Here is a 26,397-nt window from a genome sequence, read left to right as displayed (position 1 = left end):
TTTAATCTCTCTCTCTCTCTCTCTCAAAAAAAAAAAAAAAAAGTCACAACGGCTCCCCTTCACCGCCATCACCACCACCACCAATACCTTCTCCACCACCACCACCACCACCACCACCAATACCTTCTCCACCATCACCACCACCACCACCACCACCACCACCAATACCTTCTCCACCACCACCACCACCACCACCACCACCAATACCTTCTCCACCATCACCACCACCACCAGTACCTTCTCCACCATCACCACCACCACCAATACCTTCTCCACCATCACCACCACCACCACCAATACCTTCTCCACCATCACCACCACCACCAATACCTTCTCCACCATCACCACCACCACCAATACCTTCTCCACCATCACCACCACCACCAATACCTTCACCACCACCACCAATACCTTCTCCACCATCACCACCACCACCAATACCTTCTCCACCATCACCACCAATACCTTCTCCACCATCACCACCACCACCAATACCTTCTCCACCATCACCACCACCACCAATACCTTCTCCACCATCACCACCACCACCAATACCTTCTCCACCATCACCACCACCACCAATACCTTCTCCACCATCACCACCACCACCAATACCTTCTCCACCATCACCACCACCACCAATACCTTCTCCACCATCACCACCACCACCAATACCTTCTCCACCATCACCACCACCACCAATACATTCTCCACCATCACCACCACTACCTTGCAAAAACAGCACTGGCTACTACTATTACTACTACTCCTATTACTAATTCTACTACTACAACAACTACTACTACTACTAATCTTCAATTTACCTCCACCACCACCAAGCTAAAAACAATAACAACAACATTCACCACTGCAGAACCCTCAAAGCACCACACACACACACACACACACACACACACACACACACTCTCTCTCTCTCTCTCTCTCTCATTCGCCTTCTGTCCAACCATAATAAGGGAAGTGTTGGCAGCCCAAGTTTACTCTCTCTCACAAACTTTCCACTGCAGCCCACACCAGAATTCCTGAGAGAGAGAGAGAGAGAGAGAGAGTGTGTGTGTGTGTGTGTGTGTGTGTGTGTGTGTGTGTGTGTGTGTGTGTGTGTGTGTGTGTGTGTGTGTGTGTGTGTGTGTGAAAAAACATGGAAGAGTAAAACTAAGAACCAGTAGGAACAAGAAAAAAGAAGAGGAGGAGGAAAGAAAGGAGGAGGGGGAGAGAAAGGAAGAGGCGGAGAGAAGGAGGAGGGGGAAAGAGAGGAGGAAGGGGGAGAAAAAGGATGAGGGAGAGAGAAAAGAGGAGGGGGAGTGGAGAAGGAGAGGAAAGATGGAGAGGGAAATGAGGGAAGGAAAAATTAGGGGGTTAGGTGGAGGGAGAGACAGATGGAGGAACACTGGAGGGAAAAAAAATGGAGGTAGGGAGGGAAAAAAGTTTGGTGGAGAGTAATGAATAAGAAGTGGAGAGAAGTATATTAAATGAGGGAGGGAGGAAGAGGATTGGAGGGAGAATGAATGTGTGTGTGTGTGTGTGTATGTGTGTGTGTACGAGAGAGAGAGAGAGAGAGAGAGAGAGAGAGAGAGAGAGGACAGGCAACTTTAAGAGATTGTGTGAAAGTGACGAAGGTGTAATCTAGAAATGGATAAACAGTGGTCTCTCTCCCCCCCCCCTCTCTCTCTCTCTCTCAACTACCACAATCCACCAACCAACATTACCTACCAACCACAATCATCGCCTCAAGTTCCTGGCCATAGTTCAGTATATTGCCATTCGTCTCAAACTCCCACCACAACTACCACAACTACCACCATTACCTCAATTGCTTCCTTACCCAACCACCATCGGGCTACCACAATCACCCTCAAACCACTATTTCTCTATCTTTAATCTCTTCAGCACGACGACACTCTTTTCCTTCCCTACCCTGCCACAACCACCACCTTCCCCTACCAGAAGTACCACTCCTTCCCCAGCCAAACCATAACTACCACCAGTCACCTCTCACTCCACTACCACAACCTTTACCTTTTCCTACCACATCCACCACAAGCACCTCTCCTTCCCAACTACGATCACAACCACACCACCATCCCTACCCTATCCGAAACCACAACTACCACTATCGCCAAGTAATTAAACCACAGCTACCATTAACCAGGCTCTTCCCTCCCCAACCACAATTACCAGGATCCATGCCCCAACCACAACTACCACAACAACTACGACCCTCCACAACCACCACCTCTACCCCCTTCCTAACCACGACCAGTACCCCTTCCCCACCCAAACCACAACTACCACCACCGTTTGCGGGGGGGTGCCTGTGGGGTGGGGTGTGCGGGGGTGTGTGGGGTGTGGGGTGTGGGGGTGTGGGGGTTGCACAATGAGAACTTAGCTGAATCAACACACCTAACTCCTCAACACCTCCCCGCCATTCCTCAAGTGTTGCCTTCCCTTCCTGGCTTCCCTGTCTCGCCCACCTGTGTTTGATGTGGCTGACGGGGGGTGTAACTGGGTGTACCTGGGTGTAGTTGGGTGTCTGAGGATTGTGGGTGGGTGGAGGAGGGTGGGGGAGAGAGTCAGCGAGCGTAGGAAAATGTAGGTGGATGTGGACGGTGTAAGAGTGTGCAGATGGGTGTAGGTTGGTGGAGGAGGGTGTTGGTGGGTGGAGGTGGGTGTAGATGGGTGTAGGTGGTAGCAAATGGAAGGGTGGATGATATAAGGTGTTTTTCTTCCATCTTCCCCTCCACTCTTCTCTCACTTACCTCTTCCCTCCGTCTTCATATTTGTCTTTCATTCCCTTACTCCACTTCTTAACTCCTCTCCTTCCTTCACTTCCCGCCTCTCTCCCCTCCACTTGTTAATTCTCTCTCTCTCTTCCATTTTCTCACTAAGGTTAATCGCTTCTACAGGGTGGACCAAAAATAGCACTCTCCTAGAAATTCCCCTCGTGTAGTGTGCTGCTGGGACAGCGCTCAATCTGCTGGTGTGGGCGTGGATGTGGCAGTGACTGTAGGAACTGAATAAACGATGCAGGATAGATGATGATGCTCACTCCGTTGTACAAGTAAAACACAAGAAATTGGTATGTGGAGGGGAAGAGGAGCGTTATATGGAGGTGTGTGTGTGTGTGTGAGAGAGAGAGAGAGAGAGAGAGAGAGAGAGAGAGAGAGAGAGAGAGAGAAACAATTAGGTCTCATCTCGCCTACATCTTCACCTAATTGACTATTTTTCTGGACAGCAAAAAACAAGCCCTTTTCACAGCCCCTCCGGAAGCTGATGAGGTGTGGGGTGTGGGTGTGTGTGTGGGTGTAGTGCAGGTATGGTTGCGGGTGTGGGTGTAGCGTGGGCGTGTGTGGATGTGGGTGTGTGTGGGAGGGTGTTGGTATGGGGTGTGGGTGTGGGGTGTGGGTGTGATTAAAAGGAGTGTATCTCTCTCTCTCTCTCTCTCTCTCTCTCTCTCTCTCTCTCTCTCTCTCCATTAATTCTACCCTTTTCCTACAATCTTCCATTTTCTTTTCTAATTTCAATTCTTTTTCAGTAACTACCCTTTTTCTTTCTTTCTTTTTCTTTTTTCATGAAAGGATTTTGGCTTATGACTCGCGCACGCAATGAACTGGCAAGCCCTTTCTTTATTTTTCCCAGAGAGAGAGAGAGAGAGAGGAAATTGCTCATCAAACCTCACTTGAGCGGGGTGACCATTTAAACTGCGAGTGCAAATTAGCGAGGAGGTAAAAAGAACAGCAACCAGAGTTAACCAGGCCATGTGTGTGTGTGTGTGTGTGTGTGTGTGTGTGTGTGTGTGTGTGTGTGTGTGTGTGTGTGAGGTCAGGTCAGCTTAGGTTTAAATCACTCTGGTTTGATTATAATATATGAGAAATGCCACGAGTAATTAGCCTATAAACGGTGTGTGTGGCAGCGTTACGGTACGGCTTCAGGGGCAGGTGGCTTAATTACAGGTGAGCAGGTGGGGTTGGGGCCAGGTGGGGATGGGGGGAAGTGGGGATTAGTAAGGGTGGGGAATAATAGAGGTGGAAGAAAGAGGGGGCTTGTGGGGATGAAGGGAAGTAGGTGGTGGGGGGCATGTGGCTTCATTACAGGTGAGGTGGGGGCGGTGGGGCAGGTGGGAGGGGTGTTAAAAGAGGGGTTGGGGGAAGGTAGGGGTAAATTAGGAGGAGGAAGGGTAAGCAGGGGAAGAAGATGAGGAGAGGTAAGTTAGGGAGGGGGAGGGGGTAGGGAATAATTGGAGAGGGGGAGGCAAACGAAGGTAGAGGAATGTGATGGTAAGAAGGGGGTAGGGAAGGGGAGAGGTGAGGATAACAGAAGTAAGGATAAGTGGGGGAGGAAGAGAAGGGGAAGGTGGATGTGACTGGGGGAAAGTGGATGAAAGTAAAAAAGTACAAATGGGCGAGGGAGGGGTGGAGTGGGGGGGAGGGGGAAGGATGGCGGACTGGGTGAAGAGGAGTTGGGAGGGGGAAGCGGAAGATGGGGTGGGGGGGATAGGTGGGGTGGGGGGAGAGGGTGTGGGTAAGAGGGGGAACACACACGGTCTAATTACACAGGGGGGGGAATGGCTATAAAATTACCGACAAACGTTTCCAGCCGAACAAAGCACAGTATTTTCCTCCAACAAACGTTTTAAACATATAGAAAAAAAAAAAACTGCCCTGCCATGAATGTATTCGCGTTTCACTCTATCCTAGCTTACAACTGCCACCTCTTCTTCGTGACTACTAGGCTGTGACAATAGATAGCACAAGAAACTACAACCCTCTCCTACACTGAATACAATAGTCTAGTAGGAGTAACTATTATCTATCTATCTACCTATCTTATTATCCATGTATCTGTCTATCTATCTATTAATGAGGTACTCGGGGTGAAGAGGCTAAAACTCGCGGGGAAAGGGGGGGGGGGTAATTTTCTACCTTCTATTCCCCAGCTAATTCGTTCATGGTGGAATAATAATAATAATAATAATAATAATAATAATAATAATGTAATGATGATGATGATAAAAATGTCATTATTTTATACTCCGTCCAACTACATAAATACACCGATATTGGGTAAAGTGAAAGATAGAGTGAGAGAGAGAGAGAGAGAGAGAGAGAGAGAGAGAGAGAGAGAGAGAGAGCGCATGAAGATTTTAAGCCAGTGAAAGGAAGGAAAAGACAGCAAAAATAAAAGAAGAACACGTGAAAGAAAGTAAGAGAAAGTGAAAGAAAGCGAGCAAGGATGAGAGAGAGGGCAGGGCACACGAGGATGGGATTGTCAGGACCCATTTGTTAGGGGAGGCAAAACCCGCCTTCCCTCCATTCTTCTTCCCTTGCCTCCTCCTCCTCCTCCACTTCTTCCTCCTCCTCTTCTTCTTCTTCTTCCTCTTCCTCCTCCTCCTTCACTTCTTCCTTCTCTTCCTCCTCTACTTTCTTCGTTCCTTCCGTCCTTCCCTTCCTCACCACTCTTCCTTCCATCTTATATTCTCCTCCTCCTCCTCCTCCTTTACTTCTGTCTTCCCTCCTCCCTCCTCCTCTTCCTTATCATCCGCCCTCCTTCCTTCCTTCCTCCCTCCTCCTCCTCCTATCTCTTCTTCTCCCCCGTTCTACCCTTCACTTAATAAAATAATTACTCTTTATTCCTTCCATTCGTTTACTACGCTTCCTTTACCTTCCTCCTTCTGGTTTCATGTTTCCTTCCGTTTCAATATCCTCTCTCTCTCTCTCTCTCTCTCTCTCTCTCTCTCTCTCTCTCTCTCACACACACACACACACACACACACACAACCCTTTCTCATTCCCTGCTGTTCATTCCTTCACCTCCTCCTCCTGCTCCTGCTCTCTCTCTCTCTCTCTCTCTCTCTCTCTCTCTCTCTCTCTCTTTCACACACACACACACACACACACACAACCCTTTCTTATCCCCTGCTATTCAATCCTCCTCCTCCTCCTCTTCCTCCTTCCCTCCTATCTTTTCATTCGCCATTTTCTCCTTCCTTCCTCCCTGTCTCTTCACTTCCTCCACACTCCTCTCTTCTCTCCTCTTTTCTTCATTTTTCTTTTCCTCTACTTTAGTCTTCCTCTCTCTCTCTCTCTCTCTCTCTCTCTCTCTTCCGTGCTGCCTTCCTTTAATTCGCAATATTCCTCCTTTCCTTCCTTTATTCTTTCCCTCTCCTTCATTCTACCTTTCCCCCCCCCTCTCTCTCTCTCTCTCTCTCTCATTCAGCTCCTCCTCACGTCCCTCCTCCTCCGGCTTCCTACGTTGAGTTTTTTCCCAGCCCTACTTTTCTTTCTTTCTTTCTTTCTGAAGCTCACTCTCTTTCTCCCCAAGCTATCTATCTATCTACCTATCTTTCTGAAGCTCACTCTCCTTCTCCCCAAGGTATCTATCTATCTATCTATCTATCTATCTACCTACCTCTCTATCTATGCATTCATTTATCTATCCATCTATATATTTGTTTACCTATGTTCATACTGACCTGACCTCTCTCTCTCTCTCTCTCTCTCTCTCTCTCTCTCTCTCTCTCTGGCCAGTAAGAAGCTTTGCCAGAATATTGCATTAATTCTACAAGCAAAGAGGTATTAATATTATTTATGTAAGGGAACATTAGTAGTTCGTAGCTCAGTATTTAGTATTTATATGTAAAGTGTGTGTGTGTGTGTGTGTGTGTGTGTGTGTGTGTAAAAATAATAAAAGTAATAATAATAATAATAATAACAATAACAATAATAATAATAATAATAATAATAAATCACCCCGGCAACATGGCAATACGATACAAGCAACCATCAGTTTTCTCCCCCAAATGGCAACACCCTCCCCATGGCAACTTCACTCCCCCTCTAAATGGCAACACCCTCCCCATGGCAACTTTACTCCCCCCTCAAATGGCAACACCCTCCCCATGGCAACTTTACTCCCCCCTCAAATGGCAACACCCTCCCCATGGCAACTTTACTCCCCCTCTAAATGGCAACTTTACCTGCTTAACACCTGCAAAATGGCAACCAGGTGAGATTAGGGGCATGGCAACTTTTGAACTTTGCTCTACTTTGCCTTAATGTATTTTTTTTTGCCTTTCTCTCTCTCTCTCTCTCTCTCTCTCTTACACACACACACACACACACACACACACACACACACACACACACACACACAATTTGCCTTAATCTGATTTTCTTGCATTCTCTCTCTCTCTTATTCTCCAAGATTCCATGTTTTCACTTTCTCCTTTCCTCCTTCCCTCCCTCCTCCTATTTCTTCCCCTCGACCATATTCTCCTCCCTCCCTCTTCTCCTCCTTCGTCTAATCCCTCCTCTCCTTATCCCTCCCTCCATTCCTCCCTTCTCTCTCCTAACTTTGCATAAAACCAACAAACTTACATGGAGACCCAGAATTAGTGCAAGTCTTCTAGGTGCGCAAATTACCTTCGACTAAGTGAGAAGTTTTGGGGGGAGAGAGAGAGAGAGAGAGAGAGAGAGAGAGAGAGAGATGCACATACCTACATACACTCACATACATCCACACAGGAATGAACCCTTCCCTCCCTCCCACACACACACACACACACACACACACACACACAATCCTCCCCACCCACGTATCCAATTACCAAAAATATGTGTGCTCGCGCCACGTAATATCAGACGCGTTTATACCTTACACACCTTCCGTGATCGTATTGCCTGTGTGCATTCCTGTGTACGTAATAGCCTGATGTGTATGTATTCTGTGTACGTATAAGCCTGATCTGTACATGTGTAAGCGTATCAGCGAGGTGTGTACGTATTTTGTATATGTAAGTGTATTTTGTGTAGGTATAAACTTGATTTGTATGTGTGTATGTGTATGAGCGAGGTGTGTATGTATTTTATATATGTACGTGTATTCCGTGTATGTATAAGCCTGATCTGTACGTGTGTATGTGTATCAGTGAGGTGTGTATGTATTCTGCGTATGTATGACCTTGATCTGTATGTGTGTGTGTGTATCAGCGAGGTGTGTATGTATTCTGAATGTATAGCATCGAGATTATGACCCAGATCTGTATAAATTCCGTACATGCTACCTGCCAGATCAATGTATTATGTATATGTATGCTCTGTGTATTCCTGTATATTCACCACTCAGAGGTGTATGAACTATTGACGTATACACAAGAACAGTATGAATTAATAAGTATCATCTTAAACTACCATGAATAATTACCAAATATGTATAAATTTCTGAGTACACACCACCCATCCCTAAACCAATGTCAGTATGACGCATGTATACTTCAATTTCATACACCCTACATACTGTACACCTCTACATCAGTGTATGTGCATTTTATGAGAATTATATTGGATAATTTTCATGGCTGGATATGAAGAGATTTGAGGGGGAAATTGATGGAAGTGAGTAAGTTGATTAAATGGATGTGTTGTGGGGAATTAGAGACTGACTAGGAGAGAGAGAGAGAGAGAGAGAGAGAGAGAGAGAGAGAGAGAGAGTGTGTGTGTGTGTGTGTGTGTGTGTGTGTGTGTGTGTGTGTGTGTGTGTGTGCGCCAGCCGTGTTGTCCTCTCCACCTGGTAATTGGTCAAAGCCTGATAAACAACACTCCTCTCTTATGCCTCTCTTCAGTGCTCTTTTCTCCTCCTCCTCTCTTCTCTCTTTTTTCTCAATTTCACAACCTTCTACCCCTCTTTTCTTCCTCTCCTCACTTCTCCTTTCTCAATGCATCTTTTTCTTCCCTCACTACTCATTCCCTTCCTCATTTTCTCTCTTCTTCGACGTCTTTCCTTAGGTCCCTTATTCTCTCTCCACTCTTTCTTCCTCCTCCTCCTCCTCCTCCTCCTCTTCCTCCTGCACCACCACCACCGCCACCTTATTTTCCTCCTCTCGTATAAGCTCCACTGAGGTAAGAAAAGAGGGGGTGGAAGATGATGACAAAGTATGAAAAAGGAGGCGGTCCCTTGAAAATCTGAGAAAAACATCCAGGAAAAAGGATAGGAAAATATTATCAGGAGGAAAAAAGAGAGGGGAAAATGGGGAATGGAGGGGAAGAGAGAAGAGGGGAAGAAGGGGGAGTAAAGAGGGAAATCGAGGAGGGAAATGATGAGATGGTGGGGAGGGATTAAGGGAATGGGGAGGAAAAAGGAGAGAGAGAGAGAGAGAGAGAGAGAGAGAGAGAGAGAGGGCGGGGGGGGGGGAGAAAATTGAGGAAATAAGCTGAAGGAGGGAATGAGAGGCAGAAATGAAGAGAATGAATAAAAGAATGAGACGCGATACATTATAAAAAAAAGAGAAAGAAAAAGACAGAAGAAGAAAGATGAGAATAATGAAGGAGGAAAAAAATAATGAAGAAAAGACATTAAAAAAGAGATGAAAGGGAAAGAGGGGAAAAATAACACCTTTTTCAATTATAATTATTTTAAGTTGGCCGAAAGAGGTGTAGTGAAAGTGAATTTATAAACGTTGTCTAAGCAAAAAAAGAAACCAAAGCAAAACAAGAAAAACAAAGGCAAAAGCAAGATAAACAAATCATAAGAAAAAACTGTAAACAAAAAACAAACAAGAAAAAAAGCAACAAAAACACACAGGTAAAGAGTATGAATGAAAACAAAAGCGTCTGGCATACAGGTAGGTCAGAGGTTAATTATGCGGAAGAAGACGGTTTATGCACCTTCGTTCCTCCTTGAGTCTGGTGATTTTATGAAGCTAAGGAGACGCATCGTTGTGAAAGAATGAAAACGACACACACACACACACACACACACACACACACACACACACACACACCTTCATATATTTACTACAGGCTGACAATTTCATCCAAACACCAGTCGATGCGGACGAATTAAAGCACACACACACACACACACACACACACACACACACACACACACACACACACACACACACACACAGCTCTGGTACGGGCGTGGGAGAGGAGTTAATTAAAAGCAAGAGAGGAACCAAGAAAGGCTGGGTTCTAAAAAAAAAAAAAAAAAAAAAATCTTGCCTTCTCCCTGACCTGCCTGTCTTGTTATGAGAGAGAGAGAGAGAGAGAGAGAGAGAGAGAGAGAGAGAGAGAGAGAGAGAGAGAGAGAGATGATGATGATGATGATGATGATGATGATGATGATGATGATGATGATAATAATAATAATAATAATAATAATAATAATAATAATAATAATCAGAAAAACAACAACAGCAATAAAGGTATAGACGACGATGGTGATGATGATAACGATGGCAATAATGATGGTGATGATAATGATGAGGAAAAGAGGGTGATGAGGAACCAAGGAGGCGCATAATGACACGCAAACAACCACGCAAAGCAAACAAAACAAAAACAACTGCAACAAGCAAGCAAGACATGTGAAAAGCGAAGGGTGTTTGTGAGCAGGAAATGTGTATGGTGGTGAGTGAGGGTGGTGATCCATCAGTGGCGACACACACACACACACACACACACACACACACACACACACACACACACACTCTCTCTCTCTCTCTCTACCACATCAACCCCCCCCCCACTAGCAACACCACACATCACAAATCTTCACAACAACACATCACCACCACACACCACAATACCATCCCATATCACCACAAATATCACACCTTCCCGTATCACCACACATCAACCACCACACACCAGCATCTTCCCACTTCGCCACCAATACATCACCACACCGCACCACACACCACTACACACCAACACCTTCCCACATCACCACACACCACCACCACACTATATCACCACACCACTACACCTCACACCACCTCCATCTTAATGAACGCTCGCCACTCTCTCCTGATTGCACTTCAAGATAAAAAATTAGCCACTGGACACAAGCGGAATAGTAATGGGAGAGAAGGAGAGGGAGGAAGTGAGGAGAGGTGTGTGAGAGAGAGAAGAGGAGAGAGAATGAGAGAGGAGAGGTGTGTGTGTGTGTGTGTGTGTGAAAGAGAGGAGAGAAGAGGGACAAGGAGAGGAGGAGAAAGCAGAAGGTAAAACGGATGGGAGAGTCAAAGGGGGAAGAGGAAAGGTGTGTCAAGAGGGGGAGGGGGAGGAGAGGTGTGTGAATGGAGGGCGGGAAAAGGAATAAGGTGGAGGTATGGGATGGAGGGGTTGAGGTGGAGTGGTGGAGGCCTGGGGTGGAGGAATGGAGGTGGAGGGGTTTATCCTAGGTAATGGTCACGTCCTATCGGCCTATTTCGCTGCCTTCTACCCCTGCCTAACCCTAACCTGCCTCATTCTGATCTGCCTCACTCTAACCCCTATCACTCTGACCTTCCTTACTATGTGCCCTACCCTGATTCACCCTACCTGACCTCCCCTGTCTCACCCTACCCTACCCTACCACTCACCCTCCCTCACCCGTACCCTGTTTCACTCTACCTCTCCTTCCCCTGCCTCACCCTAACTCTTCCTTCCCCCTCCCCTACCTCACTCAACCTCTCCTCTGCCTCACCCTCACCCTACCTCACCCTACTCTGCCTCACAAAAGTCCGCCTCTCAGAACAACACTCCAACTCAGATATTACATTAGCTTTTCTTTGTCCTCTCTCTCTCTCTCTCTCTCTCTCTCTCTCTCTCTCTCTCTAACAAGACCCCCTCCACCCCTCTCTCTCTCTACATAAACTAGCACACAAAAGATTTCACCCTTTTCCTTCCCAATACCATACCCGATAATTCTCTCTCTCTCTCTCTCTCTCTCTCTCTCTCACACACACACACACACACACACACACACACACACACACAAGTAGCCCACCACTCAACATTCTCATCATCTCATCCCCAGGCGGTCTACACTCACTCCTCCTTTATTTTCTTCCTTTCTCATTTTTCCCTCACTCTAACTTCTCTCTCTCTCTCTCTCTCTCTCTCTCTCTCACTAAATGTTCTTTTTCTCCTTCTGCCTTGGTCCTATTTTTTCAGTGCCTATTTCTTACCATTTTCTCACTATTTCCTCAGCCTTCTATTCCTCTCTCTCTCTCTCTCTCTCTCTCTCTCTCTCTCTCTCCTTCTCGAATCATCAAAGAGAAGGATTTTCGGCCTAGTGCCCCTCCCTCGCTTTTTCCCTCTTTTTCTTTCTTTCTCTCCTAACTTTACTCATTTCTTCCATTAATTATGATTTTCTTTACTAGGCTCTCAGCTGAATAAAACAGTCTCTCTCTCTCTCTCTCTCTCTCTCTCTCTCTCTCTCTCTCTCTCTCTCTCTCACACACACACACAAACAGGCCCTCTTATAAAAATATCTCCCTCTCTCTCTCTCTCTCTCTCTCTCTCTCTCTCTCTCTCTCTCTCTCTCTCCCTCTCTCACAAAAGGACCAGCAATTCCCTCATACCGATCAGCGTGTATCCTGACGAACGGGGCCATGAACACGGCTATCTGTATCTATCAATATACATCAGTATTATCAATATCTATTAACCGACCCTACCCAACTTCCCCCTCCCTCCCTCTCCCTCTCCCTCCCTCTCTCTCTACAACAGGCTTCCTTCTCTCTTCTCTTCCTCCAACTGCTTTCTCTTCTCTCTTTTTCTCTTGCCCCCCCTCCCTCCCTCTCTTATAGACCCCTACCCAACCCCCTACCTCCCTCTCTCTACTCCTTCTCTTTCCCTCTCTCCTCCGTCTCCCTCTCCACTCCCCTATTTTCATCCTCAACCCCCCCCTTTCCCCCCTCCTCTCCTCCCCAACTGCAATCATCACTCTCTTTCATCCCCCAACCACCTTCCAAACCTTCCTCTTCCCTCTCCACTCACTACTCTTCCCTCTCCCTTCTCCCTACTTCTCCCCCCTCCTCCTTCCCCCCTCCCGTCCATCAACCCCCTCCCCCCACCACACAATGGGGGGTGACTGATACAAGGGAGTGTGGGAGAATGGTCATGATATTATGTAGATATGTGAGGGTGGAGGGGAGGGGAGGGGTGAAGATGGGGAGGGAAGGTTAATGGAGGAAACTGGGGAGGGGAGGGATGGTTAAGGAAGGAAACTGGAGAAATGAAAGAGAAGCAGAGGGATGGAGAAGGGTTAACGAAGGAAGGAAGGAAGGAAGGAAGGAAGGAAGGGTGGAAGGTAGGAAGGGTTAAAGAGGAAAGAGAAGGGAAGGGAAGCGAATGAAAAGGTAGGGGAGGAGGATGCAAATATGAGTAAGGAAGTACAGACAGGAGGACAAGGAGGAATGGAGGTGGGCAAGGAAAGAGATACTGGAAGAAAAGAGAGAGGAACAGACGCGATAGAGGATGAGAAGGAATGGAGTTTGAGAAGAAAGGAAGGCAATGAATGGAAAGGGAGAGGAAAAATAAAGGAAGGGGGAAGGAAGGAGTAGGAGGAAAGAAGGGAAGAAGAAGAGAGATGGTTGGAGATGGAGGGGAGGGAAGAAGGGAAGGGGTTGAAGAATGATGGAAAAGAGAGAGAAATGAACGAGGAGAGGAAAGATGAGGCGGAAGGTGAGAGAGAGAGAAAAAGGTCTGTCTGTCTGTCTGTCTGTCTGTCTCTCTCTCTCTCTCTCTCTCTCTCTCTCTCTCTCTCTCTCTCTCGCCAGGTTTTGTGGTAAAGGAGAAAGTTGTTTGTTTGTCTGAGGCGAATTTTAAAGCGTGAAGCTGTGATGTGAGAGAGAGAGAGAGAGAGAGAGAGAGAGAGAGAGAGACGCCATCTGCTACAAAAACTCATTTTCCGGTCGACTTGTCTTCTCGGCCTAAGGGAATGTCTCCCCCCAGTGCTCCCAATCCCTGAGTCCCTCCCCAATCCCAGTGCTCCCAATCCCTGAGTCCCTCCCCAAACCCAGTGCTCCCAATCCCTGAGTCCCTCCCCAATCCCAGTGCTCCCAATCCCTGAGTCCCACCCCAATCCCAGTGCTCCCAATCCCTAAGTCCCTCCCCAATCCCAGTGCTCCCAATCACACAGTCCCTCCCCAATCCCACAATCCCTCCCCAATCCCAGTGCTCCCAATCCCTCAGTCCCTCCCCAATTCCTCCCAATCCCACAGACCCTCCCAGTGCTCCCAATCCCAAAATCCCTCTCCAATTCCTCCCAATCCCATAGACCCTTCAAGTGCTCTCAATCCCTCCCAATCCCACGGCTCCCAATCCCCCAGTGCCTCCCAATCCCAATACCAAATCATCTTTCGTTACCTGTTCTTTCTTCTGCCTCCCTCAGCTCCCAATCCCACCCAATCCCCAGTAACCAATTTTTTTTACCTAACCCTTTTTCTATCTTTCCTAGTGCTCCTAATACTTCTTAACACATTCCATTCAGCCACTTATTTTGCATTTTTTTTTTCTCTCTCTCTAATCTACCCTCACCACCCTCCTCTGGGACCACTTCTCTCTTTATTCCCCTCTCCTTCTCTCTCTCAAATCTCCCTCTACTCTCTCATTATCTCTACTGCCTTCCTCTTCTCTCTCTTTTTCCTTTTCATTTCCTCACCGAACTGATTTTTGGCGATTCTCTCTCTCTCTCTCTCTCTCTCTCATCTCCATTTTATCATCCCTATATTTTCTGGATCCTCTCTTCTTCATCTTATCATCTCTAATTATTCCTTCTTTATCATCCTTTATCATCTCCCATTATTTCTTCTTTATCCTTTATCATCTTCCATTATTTCCTCTTTATTCTTTATCATCTCCCATTATTTCTTCTTTATCATCCTTTATCATCTCCCATTATTTCCTCTTTATTCTTTATCATCTCCCATTCTTCCTTCTTTATCCTTTATCATCTCCCATTACTTCCTTCTTTATCCTTTATCATCTCCCATTATTTCTTCTTTATTACCCATTATTTCCCATTCACCCATTCACTCCATTCTGGGTGCAGGATTCTAGTAATTTTCTTTTACCGTTTCCAATGCCTGCAGAAAGGTTAGTATCCGTTTTCTTTGTCATCGTTACTCCTTTCCCGTTTTCATTCTCTCTCTCTCTCTCTCTCTCTCTCTCTCTCTCTCTCTCTCTTCATTTACATCTATCTATGTGTGTCTCTCTATCTGACTCTTTTCCCTCTTTTTCTTTCACGCCTTGACCCCACCTTCACTCAAAAAATAATATCAAATTCTCCTTGCCTCTCCTCTCCCCTTTCGTTAATCCTCAAATCCTCGCCTTTGCCTCCTTCCCTGTCTTCTTTCCTCCCTCTCTCCCCCTTTCCCTTTCCTTACGCTGAGTTTTATTTCTTTCCCTCATATGAAATCTCTTCTTCTTTTCCTCCTCCTCCTCCTCCTCCTTTCTCTCCTCTTCCTCCTCCTTCTTCTTCCTTAACACATCCTTTTCTCCTCCCTTTCCTTCCCTTCCTCTGTCACTCCCTCCTCCTTTCTCAACGCCCTCATCAACCCCCTTCTTTCTTATGCCCTTCCTCAACCCCCCCTTCTTTCTTCAACCCCCTCCCCCCCTCCGAAAATCACCCCCCCCCACCTCCTTGCCTTCGCTTTTATGCCGGGGTGACTTAAGGTAATGGCGTACATAGTCGTCTTCTGCATGGGGGCGCCACACACACATCACTGGCACACACACACACACACACACACACACACACACACACACACACACTTAACTACCACAACTACAACAGCTGCCACCATACCAAAATTACAAATACCACACACACACACACACACACACACACACACACACAACCCAAACTACCACAACTATAGTCTCACCAATCTAAAACCAAGGTTTGGGTGGAGTCCAGCCGGGGATTTCCCGGCGTACAGCGTTGCCTTGTTTCCTATACTCTGATTGGCTAGTGGCTGACCTGACACCGTTAGAGTTCGTCCGCTCACATCTCGCCACCTGGCCTGACATGACTTCACCCACTTCTGTGTGTGTGTGTGTGTGTGTGTGTGTGTGTGTGTGTGTGTTTGTGTATGAGTGTGTGTGTAAAGACAGACTAATTTAAGTCATAAATATAATTTAAGTTATAAATATATAACAGAAAGTGAACAGTGGAAGCACGTGACAGAAGCTTAAATCTCCCTCCAATGGGTCAATTCCCAATATGGGCCTGGATGTTGCCGCTCGTGAGTGTTTTAACTTATTTATTTCTATTAAGAAAATAGCGTATGTTCTACTGATTCCTTCAAATTATATTATAAACGTAATTGTTACATTACTTACCCAACTTAGAACTACCGTGAAAGTCGGTAAAAGTAACTACATTTTTTTCAGCACCACTGTAAAATATGTATGCCACGTTTCTTTATTGATGTACAAGAGCCATATGCATTACAAGTTTACCTTCCTTTGATATGCTAGAATACTTACGTTTATATTGTATTAGTATGTGTGTACCTATCTGTGATGCCTAATACATATATAACAGAATCTACTCATCGCTCGTTTAGGAAGTATGGCATGGCTGCAGCCAGCGCCAGACCCCACCCAAACCTTGGTTTTAGATTGGTGAGACTATATAACCACACGCCAGGAACTCGATACCTACCACTCTTCTCACCCCCCCCAAACCAAACACAACCACCACAATTACCACAACCACACACCTGAATCACATCACCCACCTCTGCTTCACCCAAATTACCCCCATCATCTTCATTAACCACTACCACAACTGCCACACCTACCAAAACTACCATAACTACCACAATTACAACTACCACAACTGTCACACCTACCATCACTACCACAACTACCACACCTGCCACAATTACCACAACTGCCACACCTACCATAACTACCACAATTACCACAACTGCCGCACTTACCACAACTCCCATGACTATTGTAAAATAAGCAAACACAATAAACCTACGGACACAAAACTCTCTCTCTCTCTCTCTCTCACTGGGTCGTACCGGGAGACTGTTTGATCGTCATTAAGAAAACGTGACTCGCTACCGGTTCGCTGGCTCGTATTTTTGGTTCGGCCCTAATTCCTCTCTCTCTCTCTCTCTCTCTCTCTCTCTCTCAGTTAATCCATGCACCTATGTATGTGAATATGTATGTATCTATATCTCTATCTACTTACCTATTTATCTACCTATTAATTTATCTATCCATCTACCTATCTTCAAAGGAACATTATCTTTTTTATCTGTTTTTTATCTTCCTCATCGCACATCAATTTCCTCAGTTTCCAATCCACTTCCTAACTCACCCACTTTTTCCTAAGTCCCCTGCTATCATTTCCTACGCACTCTTTCAACTTCACTCTTTCCACTTCTTCGTGATTAGCTCCTTCGCCCCGACGACCTATCTTAAATCACTATTCAGATCACAACCCCCTACATTCCCTATTCCCTATCCCCTGAGAGGCAGATGGAGGACTGCAGCAGAACCTGGGATTGCAATGACGTCTACCGCTACTACTCAACTACAATCCTTCAATATTACCTTCAATCAATAATCTAATCAGCGTTAACACCTCTTCTGTTTTCCGATTTCCTCTTACCTGTGCGAAATAGGAAGGTGTAAGTGAAATGCGGCAAGTGGAATCCGTAGAGTTTCACGCCTTAACATCTAAGTTTTTCAGCTGTATTTCTCATAGGTGTACAGTCCCTCCTCTCTCTCTCTCTCTCTCTCTCTCTCTCTCTCTCTCTCTCTCTCTCTCTCAGGAATCCAGCACACCCGTGACGCATCGCGGGTATTACACGTAAAATATTTGCCGATGAAACACATAACTGACACTTGTCCATCACACACACACACACACACACACACACACACACGAGAGGGAGAGAGAGAGAGAGAGAGACCTGCCGCACCTGATACATATATGCACTTTGTTACCTAAATTAATACCCTTGCCACTCAACACCCGCAGGATACACCAGGAATACACCAGTACACCCGGTTTTTCACCCATACCGGGATGATGTATATTACCGGGATGGTTTATACGGTAGCGGGTTTTTTAATATCAATATGGTTCCGAAAATTAATGTTCTGTCACTCAACCCTCATTTCCACGGTCTCTCTCTCTCTCTCTCTCTCTCTCTCTCTCTCTCTCTCACCGTACATGGCGCTAATAGAGGACTAGCATTACAGAAATTGCTTTAGTTTGTCATGGCACTACATATATTATTTATTAACTGATATATATCGTTATCTGTCCATTAATCTACTTAGTGTGGGAGGGAGGGCGTGAGGGAGTGAATGAATCGATGAATGAATGACTGAGTGAATAAATAAATGAATGAGTGAACGGTTGACTGAATGAGTGAGCCAGTGAATAAATAAATGAATGACTGAATGTATGAGTGAGTGAATGAAAGAATGGATGAATGAGTGAATGATATTTTCTGTTCAATATTGTACAAGGATCTTTTTTTTGTTCATCCGGCAGTACGTGGTTCAATGTTCAACTCAATGCTGATGTTTTATGTTCAAGGACACACACACACACACACACACACATATATATATATATATACAGTACACCACAGTCACCTCTCTCACACACACGTAATTAAATGCCAGAAGTGTGTGTGTGTGTGTGTGTGTGTGTGAAAGAGAGAGAGAGAGAGAGAGAGAGAGAGAGAGAGAGAGAGAGAGAGAGAGAGAGAGAGAGAGAGAGAGAGAGAGACCAATTACAACATTCCTCTCCCTGACCACATCACCCCTGCCTTTCCTTTGCAAGTGTGGGGGTGGGGGTGGGGATGGGGGTGGGCAGAGGGTGGGGGGTGTGGGCAGTGGATAGAAAGTGGGTGTATGGGGTGCGGAAACACGGTAGGGATGTGCAAAAAGGGAGTGGGTGTGGGCGTGGGTGGGAGTGGAGGTGTGGGTGGGGTTGGGTGTGTGGGTAAGGGATAAGTGAATAGGACATGTAGGCAGCGGGAGGCCTGGAGGTGTGTGTGTGTGTGTGTGTGTGTGTGTGTGTGTGTGTGTGTGTGTGTGTGTGTGTGTGTGTGTGTGTGTGTGTGTGTGTGTGTGTGTGTGTGTGTGTGTGTGTGTGTGTGTGTGTGTGTGTGTGTGTGTGTGTGTGTGTGTGTGCGCGCGCAAAGGTCTCCTGCATGCATGTGTATAAATTTTACAGGCGCATGTGTAGTGTGTGTGCAAGTTCATGAGTGAGTGTGTGTGTGTGAGAGTATTTCAAGCATGTACGCGTTTGTGTGCGCGTAAATAATTCCCAGCGTGAGTGAGACAGCATGTACGTCTGTGTTCTTTTATGTACACCCCGGGAGTGAGTATGTGCACACGTAAGAAGCCAGAAATGTACACATGAGGGAGGTAAGTATATCAGGAGGGGCGACACTCCAACCACATATAAACAACGAATAAAAGCGAGTAATTCAGAGGGGCGGCGGTACTATGCATGAAGGATGGATGAAAGAAATGAATGAAGGAAGGAATGAAATGAAGGAAAAATACAGAAGGTAGAAAGGAATGAAGAGGGATGACGGAAGGAAGAAAAAATGAATGCAAGAATGAGTGACTGAATGAACGACTAAATGAAGTAAAGAGGGTTGGAAAGAGGGAGGGGATGAATGAATGGAAGGGAAAAATTAAAGAAGAAAAAAAGAGAGAGAGAAAGTAAGATGCTGAGAAAATACAATGATGTACAAATAATTAAATACATAAAGCAATGGATTAATGAAAACATATAATTTACGAGGCCGTTTTAATCCCCTACGGTCTTTTCTGAGCTGATTAAGTTCATCTTGGGATACCAAACATTAAAAACAGGCATCCAAGTCGGGAACTAAAGGTAACATAATATTCTCTCTCTCTCTCTCTCTCTCTCTCTCTCTCCCTCTCTCTACAGGTGATACTCTTAGAAATAATGCGTCAGGAAGGAAGGTGACGGGCATATCCTAAGTGCGAAGCAGACGCAGTGGATTAGTTCTCGAAAATCTATCCCCTTCTACACACCTGTTTGATTATAAAGTTATCAAGGTGACACAGCTTTCCGGGGACAATATTTTAATAAATAAATAAAAATAAATAATGCCAAACCATCCCTGCGAGGTGCCTTCACTTTGGGGGTCAGGTTTCGATTACCAAGTTGTCAAGAGCATTAAAATGGGGAAGAGGTGGGCGGGGAGGGGCAGGGGGAGGGGAAGGAGTGGGCGGGGAGGGGCAGGGGGAGAGGAAGCGGTGAGCGGGGAGGGGTGAGGATACAGAGGCAAAGGGAAGGGGGAAGGACGAGAGAGGGGTGAAAATGAGATGATGGGGAGAGGTAAGAGACAAAGAGGAAGGGGAGACAATGGCAAAATGACAGAAGGGGGGTGGGGAGAGGTTAATGGGGAGAAGGAAGGTGGGGAAGGGGAAGGGAGACAGAAGGTGAGGGAATGAGGGCAGGGGGAGGGGAAGCGGTGAGCGGGGAGGGGGGAGGATACAGAGGCAAAGGGAAGGGGGAAGGATGAGAGAGGGGTGAAAATGAGATGATGGGGAGAGGTAAGAGACAAAGAGGAAGGGGAGACAATGGCAAAATGACAGAAGGGGGGTGGGGAGAGGTTAATGGGGAGAAGGAAGGTGGGGAAGGGGAAGGGAGACAGAAGGTGAGGGAATGAGAAATGACAGGAGAATGGTGAGAGGGGAAGGCATAAGGACCAGTGAAGGGGGAAAAGGGGAGAGAGGGAGAGGGGGAAGGGGTGGAGTGTAGGGAAGGTTGGATGGGGGTGGAAGCTGGAGGGGACGAGCAGGGGTGAGAGGGGAGGTATGAGTACCAGGGGTGAAATTGCGAGGGATGAGGAGGGGGTGGCGTGCTGGGGAGAGGCGTAGGGTCGGCTGACAAGACCGAATGACAATCTGTACCCCTTTTCTCGTGCTGGGGACAAGAGAGGGGGAGGAAGAGAGGTGGGTGAGGAGAAGGGAGGGGAGTTAGAGAAGGAGAAGCGAGGGGGTGGTAGAATGGGGGAACAAGAGAAAGGGAGGGAATTTGGAAGGACGGAAGAGGGAGGGATGGGGCTGGAAAAGAGAGGAAGAAGAGAACATGAGGAGAGATGGATTGACAAAAGACGAGCGAGAAGACAGGTGATAAAGAGATAAAGGGGAGGGAAAAGGGTTATGGGCAGGAGGTAGATAGGAACGGATCCCAAGGGGAGGGGAGAGGAGAAGAGGGGAAAAGAGGAAAGTGGAAAGGAGGAGAGGAGAGCAAGAAAGGAAGGAGGAAGGAAAGGGAAAAGGGGAGTGGGAGACGAGAAAGGGAAAGAAGGACAAGAAGAAGAGGAGTAGTTTTGACAGATGGGAAAGTGAAAGGTGGTAAAGGAGGGGAAAGGGGAGGGGGAGGAGGGGGTGGGGGAAGGGAAGGGGGCAAAGGAGAGGGGATGGTGGGGTTAGGAGGTGGGGAGAGGGGGGGAACAATCCATGATGATATATGGGATAGTGGTAGGGACGACAGGAGGAGGGGGAGGGGGAGAATGAGAGGGGGGGACTGAGGATAAATGTGAGTGTGGAGGAGGAGGAGGAGGAGGAGGAGAAGGAGGAGGAGGGATGTAATCTTCCTCCCCACACTCTCAATTACCCACACACTACTTATTCTTTTCTTCTATACCCTCCTCTTTTCCCATTCCCCTCAACCTCCTTTTCCCTCACCTTTATCATTCTTTCCTCATCCTTTCCCTCCCCTTCCCCCTTTCTCTCAACATTATCCCTTTCCCTCCTCCTCCTCCCTCCCTCCCAGACTTTCCCTACCCCTCCCCTAACCCCACCTTTATCATTCTTTCCTCAATCCTTCCCTCTCCTCCCCCACCCCCTATCTCTCACCACTATCTTCTCCTGTCCTCCCTCCCCGACACAACCCACCTACTCCTCCCTCGCCCTCCCCCTCCCCTCCTCCTCCCCTCTCCCCTTCCCCCCGATCCGTGGGTGAAATATTGAGGGTACACGCGGGGCTCTCCAAAATATTGACGCATCCGTAATATGAAACTCGGCGGGCGGTCCACACTCCCAGGACCTTACACCCCCGTCTGGCCTCCCCCCTTTCTCTCTCCCCCACTCACTCACCCCCCCTATGATCCCCCACACTCACTTGCTCCTCCTTTATCCCCCCTACCATCCCCATACTTCCTTAATTTCTACCTTAGTACCCCCTCTCACCCCCACACTCATTCGTCCCTCCCCTCTTTGTCCTATTCTCCCTCTCTCACCCTTTCTCTTCCCCCTCCCCCCTCATCTTCCTCCCCCTCATCTCCTTACTTTCCCCATATCCATCCTCTCCCTCGCTCTCCACCTCCAAACTTCATCACCCTCCCCCCTTCTCTCAACCCATTCTCCCTCTCATCATCCGTTCCTTTTCTCCCCCCTCTTCGTTCCTCCCCCTCTCTCACTGGTTATTCCTTCTACTACGTCTCTCACTCTCGTCTCACTCACTCTCTCTTCTTTATTACTACGCCTCCCTCCTCTCTCTCTCTCTCTCTCTCTCTCTAATTTCCCTCCTCTTCCTTTTGTCCGCCACAGTCATCTTCCTCACGTTTTTTCTCCCCAGCGTCCCGTTTTCTTTCTCGCCTTATTCCCCCGGCCCGCGTCCCCTATTTTCATTTTGTCTCTAAGTACGGCCAAATATTTTCTCATATTTCTAAATCTCCCTTCGCTCACATTCCTCTCATTTCTACTTCACTTCCACCTTAGCACTGGCTCCTGCGACTCACTCTCTTATACTACCTACCTATCCATCTACAGCCACACGCCACAGTCCCTCCCGTAAGGTGTGGATGTTTGTCTATGAGTTGTTTTATGGGGAGAGGCACGAACCCTTCACTAACCCACTTATTGATACGTAGGGAACACGTATGGGTTGGTTACATGGTTACCACCCGGCGCCGTAAATGGTTTCCTGGCTTATAGGAAATCATTTGGCTAGTCACTCAATGTAAAGCCACCAGAAAATGAAAGAAGAAGAATTAAAAGTGACAGGAACAGTGGGAGAAATAGGAAGAAAGCAGGGCAGACAGAAAAAGAAAGATAGAGGTGAAGGAAGAAGTAGGCAGCCCTACATCAAGTGAGTGGATGATGGTCGCCACCACCTACCACTTCTGATACACAATAAAAATAATCTGGTGTCCTATGAAATGATTTCCTAGTCTTCCCTACCATTAGAAGGGGCTTTATGAAGGTATTAACACTCTCAGGCTCCTAGGACTCACTCTCGGCTGCCTAAAATCCAGTTACTTGGTAGAAAATACTTGGAAAAGGAACAAATCAGCAGACAATGGGAAGGAAGAACGTGATGATGATGATGACGATGATGATGATGATGATGATCAGGAGGAGGAGGAGGAGGAGGAGGAGAGGAGAGGAGAGGAGAGGAGAGGAGAGAAGGAGGGAGGAGGCAATCAGGGAGAATAGGAACTAATGGGAATAGATTGAGGAAAACAAATGGAGGTAATGAATGAGGGTGGAGGGGAAGAAGGAAACTGGTGGAGGAGGAGGAGGAAAGGGAGGGGAAGGGGAGGGAGAGGGGGAGAAGGAGGAGGAGTGAGCAATATGGGGGGTAAGAGGGAGCTTGGAGAGTGGAAGGAAGATCTGGAGGAGAGAAAGTTTTGGAGGAGGCTGTGAGAGAGAGAGAGAGAGAGAGAGAGAGAGAGAGAGAGAGTCCCCCTTCTAACTCTATCCCAGTGAAAGTGATTTAGGGTGGTCACAACTGAAAAGAGAGAAAAGAAAGAGACAGATAGAAAAGAGAAAAAGAGAGACTAAAGGGAAAAAGAGAGTGAGAAAAGAGAGAAAGTCCCCTCTCTTCTGCCTCTCTCGCCGTGAACGTGATTGAGATGATCACAATTAAAGAGTATCTCGCAGACTAATCCATTCTGTATAAGGCCTTCTCGTTAGTTTGACTTCCTTACTCGTTAAATCTACATAATTGGCGAGATGAGGGGAGAGTGATGAGGGGAGGGGAAGAGGAGAGGGATTAGGGGATGGGTGAGGAATGAGGCAAAGGGAAGAGGGGAGGGGGGAGGGGAGAGGAATGAGGGAAGAGGGGAGGGATTAGGAGAGGCGAAAGGAATGATGGAAGACTGAAGAGGGGAGGGGACGAGGGGAGAGACGTGGGGGGGAGGGATGAGGGGAGAGGAAGAGGGGAAAGAAGTCCAGAGTGGAAGGTAGGGATATGAGAGAAGGTTAGGGAGGGAGAGGGGAGAGCAGGGGGTGGGGAGATAGCGGATACGGGAGAAGAGTAGGAAGGAGGTAGAGGGGAGATGAAGGGGAGAGGAGAGGAAAGGGGACAAGAGAAAAAGGAAGTGAGAAGGCAGGATAGGGAAGGAGTGGGGAGGGGAAGGTAGGGGATAGGAGAGAAACGTACGAACGAAGGGGAGGGAAGGAAGGATGGGAAGGGGAGGAGAAGGCAGGGAAATGAAGCGAAGTAAAGAGGGTAACTGAAGAGGATTGAAGAAGGTAACTGAGAGGAGTACAAATTAAAGGAATTCAAAAAGGAAAGAAATTGTCTATGGAAATTTTGATCCTTTCGAGGCATTAAACGAAATCATATCTGGGCAGCATTTTCTATGAGTCTAAGACAAGGATAGCGAAGCACGATGGGAAACAGTCAGGAAAGGAGTGGGGAAAGACAGGAATAGAGAGGGACAGGAAGGTAACAGGTAGGGTTGGGAAAGGTATATTTAAGAGAGGTATGAGAGGGAAAGGAAAAGAAATGCGTGAAAATGAATTGGAGATGAGAATATATAACCAATGGAGAACTATAGGAAGTAGGAAGGAAGGATTAACGTGAGAGCAAAAAGGAATGATGGAAGAAACCTCGAGGATGATGAACAGTGGAAGATAGGATTAAGAAAGAGGTATATGAGTGAGGGGAGATGGAAGAAATTTGTGTGTGTGTGTGTGTGTGTGTGTGTGTGTGTGTGTGTGTGTGTGTGTGTGTGTGTGTGTATAATTATAACCACACGGAGGGCTTGTGTTTCGTTTCCCCTCAGTTGGACGCACATGGCTCCTCTTACTCTTTTCCTCTTCTTGTTTTCCCCTTTTCCTCTCCTTTTCTCTTTTCCCTTGGTCTTTTCTCTGGTCTCTTCTCTTTTCCTCCTCCATTCCCTCATCTCCTTCCTCTCAGTTCTACCTTGTTTCTTCTCTTCTCTCTCTCTCTCTCTCTCTCTCTCTCTCTCTCTCTCTCTCTCTCTCCATTCTCCACGTTCCTTCCCTCCTCTCTCCCCTGCATCTTTCACTTTCCCCCAGATCCATCAAAATCCCATACTTTCCTCTCTCCATTCCAATCCTATACTAATGGCATTCTCTCTCTCTCTCCCTCCCTCCCTCCCTCTCTCTCTCTCTCTCTCTCTCTCTCTCTCTCTCCACATCCCCTTCTTCTCATCCTCCTTTGATTTCGTTCTTTTTCCTCTTCCTTCCCCATCACTCTCTCTCCCCTCTCCCTTTTCCTCCACTTTCTCATCATTTCTCTCCTTCTCCTTTCTCTCTCTTCCTCCCCACTTCTTTCCTTCCCCCTCCTACTTTACTTCCTACTATTTCCCTCTCTCTCCCCCCTCTCCCCCTACCACTCCGCTTCCTTTCCTTTCCCCTCCTCTCTCTTCTCCACTTCCTCCCCTATTCCTTCTTCCCACTCCCCTCTCCCCTCCTCAACCCCTCCCCCAAACCCCCTCTCCCCTCAACCCCTTCCCCTCCATTACCCAGAACACTTCCGCCTTCACTGCATCCCACGGCTATTCTGCTTTAACCCCTTCAGTGCGAGTACCTCAATCTCTAACATCAGCCAGACGATTTTACTCAGTGTGTGTGTGTGTGTGTGTGTGTGTGTGTGTGTGTGTGTGTGTGTGTGTGTGTGTGTGTGTGTGTGTGTGTGTGTGTGTGTGTGTGTGTGTGTGTGTGTGTGTGTGTGTGTGTGTAAAACTAAAATAAGGCGTAAATGAACAGCGTGATACTCACACAAACACACACACACGAGAGAGAGAGAGAGAGAGAGAGAGAGAGAGAGAGAGAGAGAGAGAGAGAGAGAGAGAGAGAGAGAGAGAGAGAGTTACGATAATAAAGAGGCAATAAAAGCGAGGGTTAGGAACGAAAATGAAAGAGCAGAAGACTAATAAAAAGAAAATAACAAGGAATCGGGAAATTACACTCGGGAGGAGAGAGAGAGAGAGAGAGAGAGAGACTGAAAAAGGGAGGCTGAGGAGATTTGGGAGAGGGGAGATGGGGGAGTGGGAAGGAGAGAGATAAGACGGAGAGATGTGGATGAGAGGGAGAGGGAAGGGAAGAGAGAACGGAGAGAGGGGTGGCGGAGGGAAGAAAGAGAGGAAGAGGGGAGGAGGGAGGACAAGGAAATAGGGGAGGGGGAAAAAGACTGAAGGGAAGAAGGAAAGATAGTGGTGATGTAAGGAAGGGGAGGGGAGGGAAGGGGAGGGGGGAGGGGAGGATCTGGGAGGAGAGAGAGAGAGAGAGAGAGAGAGAGAGAGAGAGAGAGAGATGGGAAGAACGAGGAAGTACGGAATGAAAGAGAAGACTAAGGGGAGAGAAGGGAGGGGGAGATGAG

General features: G+C 47.2%; 1 protein-coding gene across 1 annotated transcript in view; it reads right to left on the bottom strand.

The window, feature by feature from the left end:
* mib1 (E3 ubiquitin-protein ligase mind bomb 1) overlaps nucleotides 1-26,397 on the bottom strand; it is a 409,660-nt gene that overhangs the window by 117,305 nt on the left and 265,958 nt on the right. The gene's annotated exons all lie outside the window — the stretch shown is intronic.

The sequence above is a fragment of the Coenobita brevimanus genome, chromosome 84 (genome assembly GCF_032717465.1).
Source record: "Coenobita brevimanus isolate Jiangsu-jjx chromosome 84, ASM3271746v2, whole genome shotgun sequence".
NCBI lineage: Eukaryota > Metazoa > Arthropoda > Malacostraca > Decapoda > Coenobitidae > Coenobita > Coenobita brevimanus.
The sequence above is the reverse complement of the archived record's forward strand: the minus strand, read 5'-3'. Positions and strand labels throughout refer to the sequence as shown.